The sequence below is a fragment of the Aotus nancymaae genome, unplaced genomic scaffold (genome assembly GCF_030222135.1).
Source record: "Aotus nancymaae isolate 86718 unplaced genomic scaffold, 86718_ANA_hifiasm-v0.15.2.pri h1tg000025l, whole genome shotgun sequence".
NCBI classification, from domain to species: Eukaryota; Metazoa; Chordata; class Mammalia; order Primates; family Aotidae; genus Aotus; species Aotus nancymaae.
Genome location: NW_026988438.1, coordinates 17,866,110 through 17,881,291, shown reverse-complemented (window position 1 = coordinate 17,881,291; position 15,182 = coordinate 17,866,110). Strand labels below are relative to the sequence as shown.

The window sequence follows — 15,182 nt, the reverse complement described above, 5'->3', positions numbered from 1 at the left end:
CTTTCATTGTAACAGATAAAAGAAAAACACATTCAAGTACAGATTGGTTTGTAAACTTGACCATGAGGAGAGGAAAAAATTCTTTCTGTATACTTCTGTTTTGTTTTTGAGATAAAGATGGGTCCTGAGAAGATACGTCAAGAAGGAAAGGGTTTCTTTGCACATGAATATTCAGTTGTTTCAATACCATTTGTTGAAAAATCTATTCGTTCTCCATTGAGTTACTTCGTACCTGGAGTGGAGCCCTACTAAACTATGTCTTGACTGTGGTAAAAGGGGATTTCTCCAGAAAAATTGGATTGTTCTTAATAGCAAAGGTATGGAACCATTGTCAGGTAAATAAAATTGGAATATAACAGAAGAAAGCATTTGTGGCCCCTTGATCTTTAAAGGCATATGATTGTATTTTTGCAAAACCAGTGAATTAAAAACTGAAGCAATCATGTTATAAAAGGCTTTAATCTTCTTTTAGAATTTGTCTTTACTCTTTTTCAGGGGAGAAGGGACAGGGCCTCGCCCTGTCACCCAAACTGGAATGTAGTGGTGCAATCTTGGCTCACTGCAACCTCTGCCTTCTGGGTTGAAGCGATCCTCCCACCTCAACCTCTCAGTAGCTGGGATTAGAGGCATGAACCACCACACCTGGCTAATTTTTGTATTTTTAGTAGAGACTGGGTTTCAGCACGTTGCCCAGGCTGGTTTCGAACTCCTGGACCCAAGCGATCCTCTCACCTCAACCTCTCAAAGTGCTGAGGTTACAGCCGTGAGCCACTGCACTTGGCCTGTCTTAAATGGTGTCCTTTTACTTAATAGTTACACTACCACAGTGGACTAGGTATTTCCTTTCAACTTGCATCTTATCTAAAGTGCCTTACATTAAGCTTTTGTTTAGTAAGTTTTAAGAGATTTAAGGGAGAAATACCCTTCATTTTTAGAACAGCTTGTGGTAGAGTGTTTGGGGAAAGCATTACTCTAAAGTATACATTATTCATCACAAGAAGATACTTTTGCAAATGTGGCAGTAGGCTACGGTGTTTTCCAGACTCTTCTTATGTTTGGCTTTAAACAGGAAGAACATTAGAAATAGTATCTTTCATCTTATAATACAATTGAAAGTATTATGCATTGCCTATAGGATAGGTTCACTTTCTTCTGAAATCTCTTTTGTAATAGTATGTCTTACCCTGTTTCTTAGATTGAATCAGTGGGCTAGCATTGAGGGACAGGAAAATAATAAAATATTTCCTGATTCTAAACCAGTTTCCTTAAGTGAGGGCTATAGTTATTCAGCAATCTAAGAGTTTGACTATTATCCAGTAAGCCTATGATTCAGAAATAATCTTTCACTTAAATTAGAAAAAGCAAGTAGAACCTGATAGAAAAATAAATATCTTTGTATTATCTTGTGATTTGTTCTTTCAGTAAGAGAAGGGAAGTAGACCCACTGGAAAAATTTCTTTGTGTTATGCTTTCATTCACATACTGATTACTCAGTAACAGCATCTTAATTTATAAAGAATATGTAAATACGTGAAATTTTAGGAAAGCTCTGTAAGGAAAACCTTTTTACTGTTAACAGACATTTTATAGGGCCCTGTTGCCCTAGTATAGACTAGAATTATTCTGACTTTATTTTATGTAAGCCTAAAGTAACTTGGTTTATTGATACCTTCCAAGGGGTTAGCAGCTATCACCTAAAATATTTTGGCTACCTTGGCATTGTGTCTTCTTTCTTTCCCATAACTGAAAGTATTCAACTATCTCTTACTGACTAACTATCCGTAATACAGTTTCTGGTCTTTAAAAAAAATTTTTTTTTGGATACAGGGTCTCACTCTGTCACCCAGGCTGGAGTGCAGTGGTCATCATGGCTCACTACAGCCTCAATTTCCTAGGCTCAAGTGATCCTCCCACCTCAGCCACCCAAGTAGCTGAGATTGTTGGCTCGTGCCACCATGCCTGGCTAATTTTTTGTAGAGACAGGGTCTCACTAGGCTGCCTAGGCTGGTCTCTATCTCCTGGGCTTAAGCAATCCTCCTGCCTCAGCCTCCCAAAGTTCTGGGATTACAAGCGTGAGCCACCACACCTGGCCTCTGGTCATTTGGAAGTACTTCACTCTTAACTGAATAATGAGCCAAAAAGATACTTGAGAAATTTGTGTACCATGACAGAGAGAGAGGCTGAAACAAATAACCTGGGGAAGGGGACACCTGGATGATTTTCAGTAATTCAGATAGTAGAAGAAAACTTTTTTATGTTTTAAATTCTCATACAGTAAAATGGACATATGCAGATATACAATTCTATGAATTTTAACACGTGTATAGATTGGTATAACCACCATCGTAATCAGGATTCAGACAGTTCTGTCACCCCAAGAAAACACCCTAGTCCTATCCCTGTATAGTCAAGTCATACCCTCTCCCACCCCACCAGCCTTTAGCAACCACTGATCTGTTTTCCAGCACTATAGTTTTGTCTTTTTGAAAATGTCATATCAATAGAATCATATAGTATTTAGCCCTTTGAGACCTGGTTTCTTGCATTCAGCATAATACATTTGAGATTCATCCAAGTTGTAGCATTTTGTTGTTGTTGTTGGCTGTATGATTTTCAAATATTTTCTCCCAGTCTTTAGTTTGTCTTTTCATTCTCTTAATAACAAGTCTCTTTTGCAGAGCACAGGTTTTTAATTTTGATAAAGTCCAGTTTATCAATTTTTTTCTTTTATAGATAATGCTTTTGTTGTTATGTTAAGAACTCTCCCTAATCCCAGGTCATGAAGATTTTCTCCTGTGTTTTTTCTTCTAAAAGTTTTATAGTTTTAAGTCTTACTTTTCAATCTGTGATCAATTTTTAGTTAATTTTTGTATAAGTTGTCCTGGTATCTTAGGCCATGGTTCTTTTTTTTTTTTTTTTCACATGGATGTCTGGTATTTCCAACAGCATTTGTTGAAAAAAACTACCCTTTCTCCATAGAGTTGGTTTTGCGTCGTTGTCAAAAATGAGTTGACCATATTTGTATATACCTATTTCTGAATTATTTTCTGTTGCATGCATTTGTGTCTATCCCTCTGCCAATATTACACTGTCTTAATTGTTGTGCTTTAGAGTAAGACTTAGATTAATTAATATGTTTCCTTCAACCTTATTCTTCTTTTTAAATTTTTTTAGTTATTCTAGTTCCTTTGCCTTTCCATACAAATTTTGGAATCAGCTATATCTATAAAAATTCTTGCCAGGAGTTTGATTGTAATTGCATCAAGTCTATAATGGGGAGAATTGACACTTCTAAGTATGTTGAGCCTGGAAAACTTTTTTAAAAGAATATTAATTGGCCTGGCACAGTGGCTCATGCCTGTAATCCCAATGCTTTGAGAGGCTTGAGGCAGGCAGATCATGAGATCAGGAGTTCAAGACCAGCCTGACCAACATGGAGAAGCCCCATCTCTACTAAAAATACAAAACTTAGCCAGATGTGGTGGCGGGCGCCTGTAATCCTAGCTACTCAGGAGGCTGAGGCAGGAGAATCACTTGAACCCGGGAGGCAGAGGTTGCAGTGAGCTGAGATTGAGCCATTGTACTCCAGCCTAGCCAAAAGAGCTAGACTCTGTCTCAAAAAAAGAAAAGAAAAAAAAAGAATATTTATTGCCTTTGTAGAGATGAGACATTATGTCCATGCTGCATATGTCCATGGGATATTATAGGAAAAGGAGCAATAAGATGACAATAAAGAGCTATAGAAATTAAAATATGAGAGCAGGAATCTAGATTCAGTAGAATAGTTGGAAGATAAAGTTAAGAAACTTTATATGAACATAAAGTTAGGGAGATTTCTCTAAAAGTAGAACAAAAGGTAAAGAAATTAAAGATGAGACAAAGATTGGAAAATTAAAGGATCTGCGTAGGAGGTCCATCATCCAAATATTGAAGTTCCAAAAAGGTAGAGCAGGGAAATGAAATGGACAGGCAGGAATGATCAAAGAATTTATCCTAGGACTGAATGAAGGAGATGGATCTCTGTAGTAGAAAAATGAATTTTAAAAAGAACCACATGATTTCATGGAGATAGGAAATGGAATGGTAGTTACTAAGGTAAGGGGAAATGAAGAGTTAGTGTTTAATGGGTATGGGCTTTCAATTTTAGAAAATGAAAAAATTTTGGACTTGAGTGGTGGTGATGGTTACACAGTAATGTGGATTTACTTAATGCCACTGAATTGTATGCCTAAAAATGATTAAAACAGTAAAATTTATGTTATGTGTATTTTACCACAATTAAAAAACAGAACCACTCCAAGCCATATCAGTGAAATTTAAAACTGTGGAGATCCATGGGGAGATAAAGAGAAGATCCTAAAAATTCCACAGAGAACAAAACAAGTGACATTAAATGTATTGGGAATTAAGACACCTAGCAGTAATGCTGTAAGCTAGATGATGGTAAAGTAATTACTTCAAAATTGTCAGCAACCTTGGAGAAGGAGAGAGTAGAAGAAAAGGACAAAAAATTTACCCTTAATTGTTTCTTTGTCTCAGTAGGCTATTAGAATATGTGCTTTAGGAAAATGAGGGCATAGTTCAAAAGGGAGGAAGATTTAGACTAAGACTGTACAGCAGAACCAGAATGAAAAGCCCTAGGATGACAGTGGTACAGCCGGCCCATAGAGTATCTGGCCAGGATTGGTGCAGGAGGGGATCTCAGTGTAGGGAGTACAGTAGGGATTATGATAGATCATTTTGCATATGGAGAATAATGTGGATAATGATGAATCTGATGGAACATTTTGGAAAAAAATAAGAATACAGTCGTGTGTCACTTAAAAATGGGGATACATTTTGAGATATACATCGTTAGATGATTTTGTCATGTGAACATCATGAAGTATACTTATAGCAACCTAGATGGTTTAGCCTACTACACACCCAGGTTATATGGAAAAGCCTATTGCTCCTAGGCTATAAACCTGTACAGCATGTTATTGTACTGAATGCTGTAGGCAGTTTTATTGTAACAAAATGGTGTTTGAGTATTGAAACATATCAAACATAGAAAAAGTATAGTGAAAATACAGTATTATTGGATTTATATAGTACTCTTTATAAGTACAATATTTGCCACATAACATTTTGGTCAACAATGGACTGTATATATGATGGTGGCCCCTGTAGGTGCAAAAAAGATAACCATTATCAATTCCAGGGAAGTCAAAGTTATACAAGAAAGAAAATTTATGTGTTAGTTAGAATGCCTTCAAATGCAAGAAATAGAAAAACTTATTTGAGCATGTACAATGATAAATTTATTTTGTCACACAAAATGGCATAAACAATTAGAATGATTTATCATCTTTTATTTAACTGAACTCAGATAGAATGGTTCAAGGATTGATTAATTTAGTGATTCAATGACATCATAAAGAATTAGGATTCTTTGCATATTCTTGTCTTCCACTTTCAGCTTTGTCCTTTCTGTCTCTAGGCAACATTTAGAAACAGAAGAAATGATTTCTTCCTATGAGTTTCATTTTATGATCCAGAAACCTCTACTAGATCACGCAGTAGAGTTCCTCCGTGCTTCATGACCAAGATTGCATTGCCTGAATAATGAGAATCATTGTTACAGCAGTAACTACTATAATCACTGATAAAGATGAAGTAAATATAGGGAAAACAGGTGGAAGATTATAGAAGGGAAAACAGATGAAAGAAGATGGATCAATATAGTCTGCTAGGCGGGAGAGGATGGCAGGCCAGAACTAATAGTCAGAGTAGAGATTTGTAGCACTTAGGAAATGACTGCCTTAAAGATTCACTACTTAACAGTGGTTAATGTTTCAGACAGCTTTCTTTTTTTTTTTTTTTTGAAGACAGGGACTGTCACCAAGGCTGGAGTGCAGTGACGTGATCAAAGCTCACTGCGGTCTTTACCTCCTGGGCTCAAGTGATCCTCCCACCTCAGCCTCCTGAGTAGCAGGGACTACAGGTGTGTGCCACCGTGGCTGTCTAATTTTTTTATTTTTTGTGGAGATGAAATCCCACTATGTTGCCCAGGCTGGTCTTGAACTCTTGGGCTGAAGCCATCCTCCCACCTTGGTCTCCCAAAAGTGTTGGGATTACAGGTGTGAGCCATCACCCATGGCCTCAGACAGCTTTTTAATAGTTAAACTTTTCTGTTTCCAATCAAGAATTTATTTTACTCCTTCCCGAATGACTGGTATTATTATTTATTTCTAAAGTTTGAGTACCTACAAACAATTTTTAAAGTTTGTGTTGATAATATACAAAACACTACTAGGCACTGCATATTTGAAAAAACAAAAATGAGTATAGATGTAACCCCTAAGTTAAGGAACCTAGGCTAACTTTAGAGCAGTAGGAAATTTGTGCAAAATATCAGTAATAAAAGATAGTTTATTCTTAGGTCAAAATTAGATTGTAATAAGGAATCTAAGATTGTAAATTCTGTTGTAGTAAGTTATATGAGTGTGCCTTTAAAAAAATTTACAGTTACCACTATATTGAAGGGTTTTAAGTATGGAAATTGCATTTTAGGTGCATAAGGATGTTTGCCATGTACATTTATCATACATATTTTTGTGAATCTAGTAATTTTGTGTTTCTTTAAAAAAAAAAAAGCAGTGGATCAGGACAGGAGCATTAGCTCAGCTGCATGAGCTGGGGCAGAGAATCTGGTCAATCTTATCTGCTTATAAGATTTTTTGGCCAAGTGTGGTGGCTCATGCCTGCACTTTGGGAGGTCAAGGCGGGAAGATCACTTGACACCAGGAGTTTGATCATGTTGCCCAGGCTGCAAAACCCTGTCACTATAAAAAAATCAAAAAAATTATCTACATGGGAGGCTGAGAGGCAGGAGAATAGCCCAAGCCCAGGAGATGAAGGCTACAGTGAGCTGTAATAGCACCTTTGCACTCCAGCCTGCACAATAGGATGAGACCCTGTCTCAAAAAAAAAAAAAAAGATTTTTTTAGTCTCTGCTGTTTTTTGCCAATTACTGTACTGCAAAGCTACCTATACCACCAATTCCTAAGATTTTTTGGTATTATTTAACACAAAGTAGGCTTTTTTTTAAGGTTATAGAATTAGGTTTGACCTTTGCTTACTTAATTTAGCTTTGCTAAGCTAGTTGCCTTTTGTGTATTTGTTTTCCAGCTTTCAAAGCTTTTTTGAAATTTTTCATCTGCTGTTGTTTCCTCTCGTTCTTCTTGACCTTGTAGTTTATCCTTTTTTCTTAATTTATTCTCATTTAATGGGATTTCAGGAGCATGTTAACTAAGTTTTCAGTTTTATGTGATTACTGGGGTGTATAAGACATAGACATCTCTGTACTTAGGTATACTGATGTAAGTCTACTTTGAATCAAATGAGCAAATGTTTAAAAACTATTGTTCCCAATTGTTTTAATGATTTCTTCCTGTGAGTTAGGGTAGTGCTGCCCATCACCATCAGGAGAGTATCTGAAAATTCTTGGGCTTTTAAAAAATTGTAACAATGTCTGGAAAACACTGCAGATATTTAATTGGCAGAGGTCAAGGATGATTAATTAACATTGCAAAATGTGAGAGATGGTCCCACACAATGAAAAATTAACTCAACCCCAAATCACAGGAAGAAGACAGGAAGTGTTTAACCTGGAAAAAGTGTGCCAGAAGGACAGGAACATAGAGCTGGGGTGATACACCCAGCTCTAATGGGATTAAGTAGAAGTGCACAAACTAAATGGCAAGACCTCCCTCAGCTTCTTTCCTCCACTTAGCCTAAAGGAATAGACCTACAGATTTTGACATTTGGGATGCACAATGAAACCACCAAGTCAGTTTCATCCTACAGTAGCCCTTGCTGGTTGCCTAACCCCTGCTATTTTAAATAATGCCAAAATAAACATCAGCGTACATGTCTCTTTGCATACCTAGTATAGGAGTTATCCTAGGATAATATCTATTAATTTTTCAAAATTATAACCCACAGTAAGTAATTTTATATCATAACCTTATATACACATATACATGCCATATGTCTTTATGTGTGATATATCTGCATCTATATATAATTAAAAGTTTTGCAAAACTACACTTAGTACATAGATGCAAACTGATATTTTAAGCTTGTTAAAAATTGGTCTCATTACATCTCATTTAGATATAGAAAATACGTATATTAGTTAATATGTAGAGGTGAACATACTTAGAATTAGGATTCTAAGCCCAAGATATATTTATCTTCAGCATGAACAAATAATATAAATTATTCTACAGAACAATTGTTCCAAATTATACCTCCACCAGCAGTAAGTAATGGTTTCAATTTGTGTTTCCAAACTCATTTACTAATTTAATAGGTAGAAGTGGCATCTGTGACAGACACAGACACTATGTATATACTGACCACATCTTTACTTCTAAAGCCTTAAAATTCCTGTCTCCACTATGGAAACCTTAAAAGGTTAAAAGTTTATTCCCTTGGAGAGGAATCCAAGTTTCCAGATACCAATCATGGGCCAGTCTTACAAGCAGCCCTTTCTAAGGATAGCCGTCTTCAAGCCTGATACATTAAGTCTTTTCTGTACTGTCCACTCCCTTGGCGTTTGGCCAAGGTACCTTGACTGTTAAGCTCTTTAGAGGTCCAGAATTTGAACAGTTAAAACAAATTTCATTGATTATAAAAGTCTATCATAGAAAGCAAGGTGGTTTCCTCCTTCCGTTTCTGCATTTTAGTTTCATTTTTATTTGGCCTGAAGCATCAATTTGGACAGCACATACCTGGCTAAGTTGAATCATGTAAGCTCTTCAGGCTTCTCAGCAGTGTCCTGATAATCAGTGTACACATGAAAGGAGTGCATTTCCAGAGGACACTAATAGTACCTGATATGGCTTGTATCTGTGTCTCCAAATCTCCTGTTGAATTATAATCCGTAATGTTGAAGTTGGGCCTGTTGGGAGGTGATTGGATCACGGGGGTGAATTTCTCATGAATGGTTTAGCACCATCTCCTTGCTGTGATAGTGAGTGAATTTTTGTGAGATCTGGTTGTGTAAAAGTGTGTAGCACCTCCCACCTTGCTCTTTCTCTTGCTTCTGCTCCCACCACGTGAAGTGTCTGCTCCTCCTTTCCCTTCAGCCATGATTGTAAGTTACCTGAGGCCTCTCCAGAAGCAGAGCAGATGCCATCATCATGCTTCCTGTACAGCCTGCAGAACCTTGAACGAATTTAACCTCTTTTCTTTATAAACTGCCCAGTCTCAAGTATTTATAGCAATGTGAAAATGGACTAATACAGTACTCCTGGAAACAAGACTTCACAATTGTTAGGATACTCCAAGCAGGACATATGCAGACAGTCCTTGATTTAATGATTATTTGAATTACAGTTTTTTTACTTTATGGTTAGCTTATAGGGGTATTAAATGCAGTTTTGACTTACAGTAGCTTTATTCAAATATAACCCCGTCATAAGTTGAGGAGCATCTGTATTAGTCAAGCAGTTCTCACTATGAATTCTCACCATTGGGTCTCCTGCCTAAGGGTTTCCAGTTCAATTAATTCAGTTTGGTATTTGGTTTCGAGACTACCTAAATACAGTCAGTTCCAAACAGATTTGTTTGTCCATAATACCAGTTCATATGCCTTTCATGTATGGATGACAATCATATATGAATGTTCTGTGTTAAAGTGCAGGGGCTGGGTGTGGAGGCTCACACCTGTAATCCCAGCAGTTTGGGAGGCTAGCACCAGAGGATTGCTTGAAGGTGGGAGTTCAAGACCAGCCTGGGTAACATAGGGAGATCTCTTTTCTACTAAAAATTTAAAAATTAGGCCGGGCATGGTAGCTCATGCCTGTGTTCCCAGCACTTTGGGAGGCCGAGGCAGGTGGATCACCTGGGATCAGGAGTTTGAGGCCAGTGTGGCCAACATGGTGAAACCCTGTCTCTACTAAAAATACAAAAATTAGCCCGGTGTGGTAGCAGGTGCCTGTAGTCCCAGCTACTCAGGAGGCTGAGGCAGGAGAATTACTTGAACCTGGGAGGCAGAGGTTGCAGTGAGCAGAGATCATACCACTGCACTCCAGCCTGGGTAACAAGAGTGAAACTCCTGTGTCAAAAAAAAAAAAAATTAGCCAGGAATGGTGATACATATCTGTGGTCCTAGCTACTCAGGAGGCTAAGGTGGGAAGATTGCTTGAGCCCAGGAGTTCAAGGTTTCAGTGGGCTGTGATTATACCACTGTACTCCAGCCTGGGCTATAGAACGAGACCCTATCTCAAAATAAATAAATAATAAAATAAAGAATTTTTTTAAAAAAGAAAAAAGTGCAGAAGCTGGGCCAGCCTCTGCTGTCCCTTTGTCAGGGCTGTTAGGTGTAATCATAGGCTCAGCAGTCAGTTTGAGTTCAAAGTGCTGAAGACACTTAGAAAGGCAGCATGGGAAGTTTTCCTTCAGGAAGAGAAGAACACTTCCAAAAACAGTTCTGAAAAACAAATCATTTCCTATGCCTCCCTAGGTGCCAGGTTTTTGTTTTGTGTCTGTTGTTACAAAATGTGTCCCATTTAGCAATCTTAACTTTATAGTTTTCCAGCTATCTCTTGTTTTCACCCAGACTTTTTATCCCGAATGGTTGAGCGCAAGAGAGACAAAAGCATTTTCTTAGAGCAATGTATTGACATAATTTGACCAGAAAGACACATTATTATATTCAGGAATTGGTCAGGACAAACGCTGAATTTTCAAAAATTTCATAGTGGATTTACATAACTTCCCCACTCTTTTTTCCTGACCAGTTGTCTAGTGAGCAGCCTAGGAAAACAATCCTTTTTGGGGAAAGCTTCCTTTAATAAACTGTCTCACTAAGATATGTGTACCAGGAGAAAGATAAGGGAAGTGGAGTCAGGTTTATCAGTCCATTGTAGTAAGTTGCAATGAATCAGAAAACCCAAACACAAGGCAAAAGCAGTGAGACAGTGAGACATCCACTAGAGCAGTGTTCCCCAACCTTTTTGGTACTAGGCGCTGGTTATGTGGAAGACAGTTTTTCCTCGTACCAGCAGAGTGGGGATGGAGTTGGGATGAAACTGTTCCACCTCAGATCATCAGGCCTAGATCCATTGTGTGTGCACACAGCCTAGATCCATTGTGTGTGCAGTTCACAATGAGGTTTGCGCTCCTATGAGAATCTGATGCTGCACTGATCTGTCAGGAGGCAGAACTCAGAAAGTAATGCTTTCTTGCCCGCTGCTCACGTCCTGCTGTGCAGCCTGGTTCCTAACAGGCCATGGACAAGTACCAGTCTACAGCTCAGGGCTTGGGGACCCCTGCCCTAAAGGGAGTCCAGAATCCAATCTGTCAGGAATAGGTGTGGAGGGGTCATACTCCTTCTGATGTGCCCCAACTTGTAGCTTTTGGCAGAAATCACAAATTAAGAAATGCAATTAGCCACTTCATCAGAAATACAGTCGATCAGCAGCTCAATTTTAGATTGTCCCATCAGAGAATAAGTCCTCTCCTGTGGGCATTTGGATGTGACCCAGACAATCCAGCTGGCATCTATTGATGTTTTTCATAGTTTAGGGCCCACAGAGGGGTGTCCTAAATTTGCAGCAGTCCCAGAGTCAGAGTTCTGCTCATTGAACCTGTTCCTGCTTTTAGTTCAGCAGAGCTCATGGTGAGGCTGAAACGGCCCATATCAGACAGTATGAGGTTTTAGCTAATAGTCAGATCTAGGTAATTAGGACCTGTGAATTTAGCATTCTCAGAAAGCTTGCAGTTAGTCTTTGCAGCAAGAAAGCTGAGACTCTGCAAAACCAGACAGCTGTGTTCCATGTCCAAGTGACAAGCAAGGCTTTTACTTAAGCCCTTTTTATCATGGCAGTCTTAGAGTCCAGATTGACCCACTCAAAACACACACACACACACACACACACACACACACACACACACACACACACACACACACACACACACACACACCCCAGGCTGAAATATTGTGAGCCTCTAAGGGTCAGAATCTGATTTTATAAGAACTCGTTAGTAAATAAAAACTGGTTTTTAAAACTAAGTATATATCTACATCTAGAAATTGCTTCTGTTTGTGTTGTCTCCTTTTTCTGCAGATGTTCTAGTAGGCAAAAATCATCAGCTATGGTGACTTACTCCTTTTCCGATATTCAAAGTGTTTACATTTCATTCTGCTCGCCACTAGCAGAAAGCAAGGGAGTTTTGTCCCATTAGCAGTTCTTCTTTACAGCTTTCCTGATTGGGATGATTATCCTTCTAGCATTTATGAAATTACAAGCATATAAATTTACATCAATTTCGTCATACATCCAGATGCAATGCCCACAAAATACAAAATGATTTTGTGAAAATTTCCTTTTTCTTTATAATAATTATACATTTAGTTAAACTCCTAGCAGTAAATTTCTCATTTATAGGTTCACATTACAGCTGTGGGGTGGGGGCGGGAGGATTGGTGTAGATCTTGGATAGAATGCAAGGGTGATGGGGTTGGTGCAGTAGCAGCTAGGCTTAAGAAACTTTTTCCTTCTGAGTTTATCTAAAGCTTTACTCTAGCCTTGGGAGTTGATTTAACCTTTGTCCCTGGCACGTGGAGGAGAAAACAGTGTAAACTTTTAACATTTTTTGCCCACTCAATGCTCACTTTTAGTAATATTTGGGCTCTTTCTCCTCTCATCTCAGGAAAGAACAAAAACAAAAGACATCACCTTGGATGTATCCCCAAACCCCCAACTTTAGCCAGAATTGCCAAAGCAGCCAGGGGATCAACAGTGAACTCTCCTAGCATTGGATCTATCATTCTCAAATTTCACTGGCAACTTTGATCTCTCATAATAAAAAGCAGCTCACATAGTTTCATATTATGAGCTGCCCAGGCATCAAAGGTTTGTGATACTCTACCTCTTCATCCTTTCTTTTCCCAGACAATGCATTTGCCATATTTTAGTGAGATGGTTTGTCCCACTTCTGACACCATTTTTTTTTTCAGGGGCCTTCAAGACCACTGCCAGGTTCAGTGATTCCCTTAGGGAACTCACAGGACTCAGCAAATAGTTCAAAGTTAAAATTACAGGATAAGGATTTGAAGCAAAATCAGCAAAGGGAAAAGGCTCATGCAGTGAAGCCCAGATAAAACCAGGCACAAGCTTCCAAGAGTCTTCTTCCCATGGATTCACACAATATGTATGCAATTTATGTAATTTCTCCAGTATTGAATTATGACAATGCATATAAAATGTTATCTGCCAGAAATGCTCTTTAGAGACTCCGTGTCCAAGGTTTTGATTGACAGCTGGTCACATAGGTACATTTTGACTAGCATGCACCAAAATTCCAGAGTTTCTGAAGAAAAGCAGGTGATTAGCATATACCACATTATTTGTACAAACAATTTTGGTACTCTGAAGGACTCCTATCAGTTAGGATGGTGGGAACCCTCCTGAAATCTGAGTTCCCAGACATCAGCCATGGATCAACCTTACGAGAGGCTTTTCTAAGGATAGCCATCTGAAGCCTGCTATGTTAACTCTTTCCCACATAATAAAGTAGAACATCCTCAGACAAATGGGGCTGAAATTATAATATTGAATAAACTTAGTTTAACTTAATAAATTCATTTAGGTTCAGCAGGACAATGAAGAAGAAAAAAGGAGAGCTCCTAGAAGTGAAATAGCTTTATACTCTGACACAAAATAATGCCTCTAGATTTTCCCCTGTAGTAATAATAATGGGTGATAAAGAGTACCTAATGGTGGAGGGCACAGTGAAATTAGGAGGACTTACTGACTTTGAAACAGTAGGTAGTGGAGTGGGTTCTTTTCCAGTGAATATAAACAGTTTTATACTGTAGCAGCTTGTAGTTGTTCTTTGCAGTTAGTTTGAGAAAGAGAATTGTTGTCTTTTAATATTATATGTAAACTTGTACTAATTTTATATGTACATAATTATTAAAGTTATATTCGGGAAAAATCAGTTCCCCAAAATGTAAACATAGAATTCACTTTTTAAAAATTTCAGGCATTTAACACTGCTTAAAAACAGTAAAAATTATTTCCTTTTAAAACAATATTTGACTATAGATTTCTAGACTTCATACATAATGTGTAATTTTTATCTTTTTAATTGAAAATGTGATTGATTTAAGTGTATGAGGCTTCGGTTGAAGCTAAAAGTTCACCTTTCGGGGCATAAGTAAATTTTTTTCTTTCTCTTTGTCTTTCTTTTTTTTTTTTTTTTTTCAGACAGGTCTCACTCTGTCACCCAGGCTGGAGTGCAGTGGCTCAGTCTTAGCTCACCACAGCCTCTGCTCCCCAGGCTCAAATGATCCTCTTACCTCAGCCTCCCAAGTAGCTGTCACTACAGGCATGTACCACCATACTTGGTTATTTTTTTGTATTTTTGGTAGAGACAGCATTTTGCCCTGTTGGCCAGGCTGGTCTCATCAAGCAGTCTACCCACCTCAGCCTCCCAAAGTACTGAGATTACAGGCATGAGCCACTGTGCCCAGCCAGCATGAGTAATTTTTGTGTCTGTCTCAGATACATCAGCTTTGAGACCTTGGCTTCCTAATTCCAAGATAAACCCTTCCAGTTTAACATTTTCACTTGTATTTTGCATTAAGGACAATATAATATTCAAAAATTATGAAAGCAAACACTGAATAAATAGAGATGCCAAAGTTGCTATACAATTAAACTATTTGCTGACAGCACTATAGTGTAAGAGCTTGAAATGTTTGTTTTTCAGTCATTGTATAAAATTCTGAATTCAAAGTTTGAAAAATAGTTGTGAAGGAGAAGTTAAAGTATAACACAACATTTTAAGTAGTTGTAAAGTCAAATGTATGAAAGCTGAATACTGCCTATGAAAATTGTCAGTTATCTGAAAATTTGCTTATTTAGAGAGCTGTGATCATTATAGGTAATTGTGTTTACATGAGAAATAGAAAAGTAAGAATAATGTTTCATATAGTAGTTGTATTCCAAGTTTCGATGGTTTTCTGCTTGTAGACTTCATTCTAGCTATTTTCAGTGTTCATTTGCCAGTTTGGCAAAAAGAAGCAGGCTTTTGAATATAGCTTTTGCAGCTATTTTTATTTCTTCTTTAACTACAGTATCCTTTTCTATACTGTGAAAGCTATGTACATTTAAAAGACA

At 37.9% G+C, this 15,182-nt stretch overlaps 1 protein-coding gene across 7 annotated transcripts in view; it reads left to right on the top strand.

Moving 5' to 3' along the window:
• ANKIB1 (ankyrin repeat and IBR domain containing 1) overlaps positions 1-15,182 on the top strand; it is a 159,579-nt gene that overhangs the window by 21,613 nt on the left and 122,784 nt on the right. Inside the window, exon 1 of one of the 7 annotated variants that reach the window (XM_012450825.2) lies at positions 299-317. The exons of 5 other annotated variants lie outside the window; for them this stretch is intronic. The gene's annotated coding sequence lies outside the window, so the exon portion shown is untranslated. Of the gene's footprint in view, positions 1-298; positions 318-13,188; positions 13,210-15,182 lie in introns of those variants that run through there. One more of the 7 variants, XM_012450824.3, reaches the window with a different exon arrangement.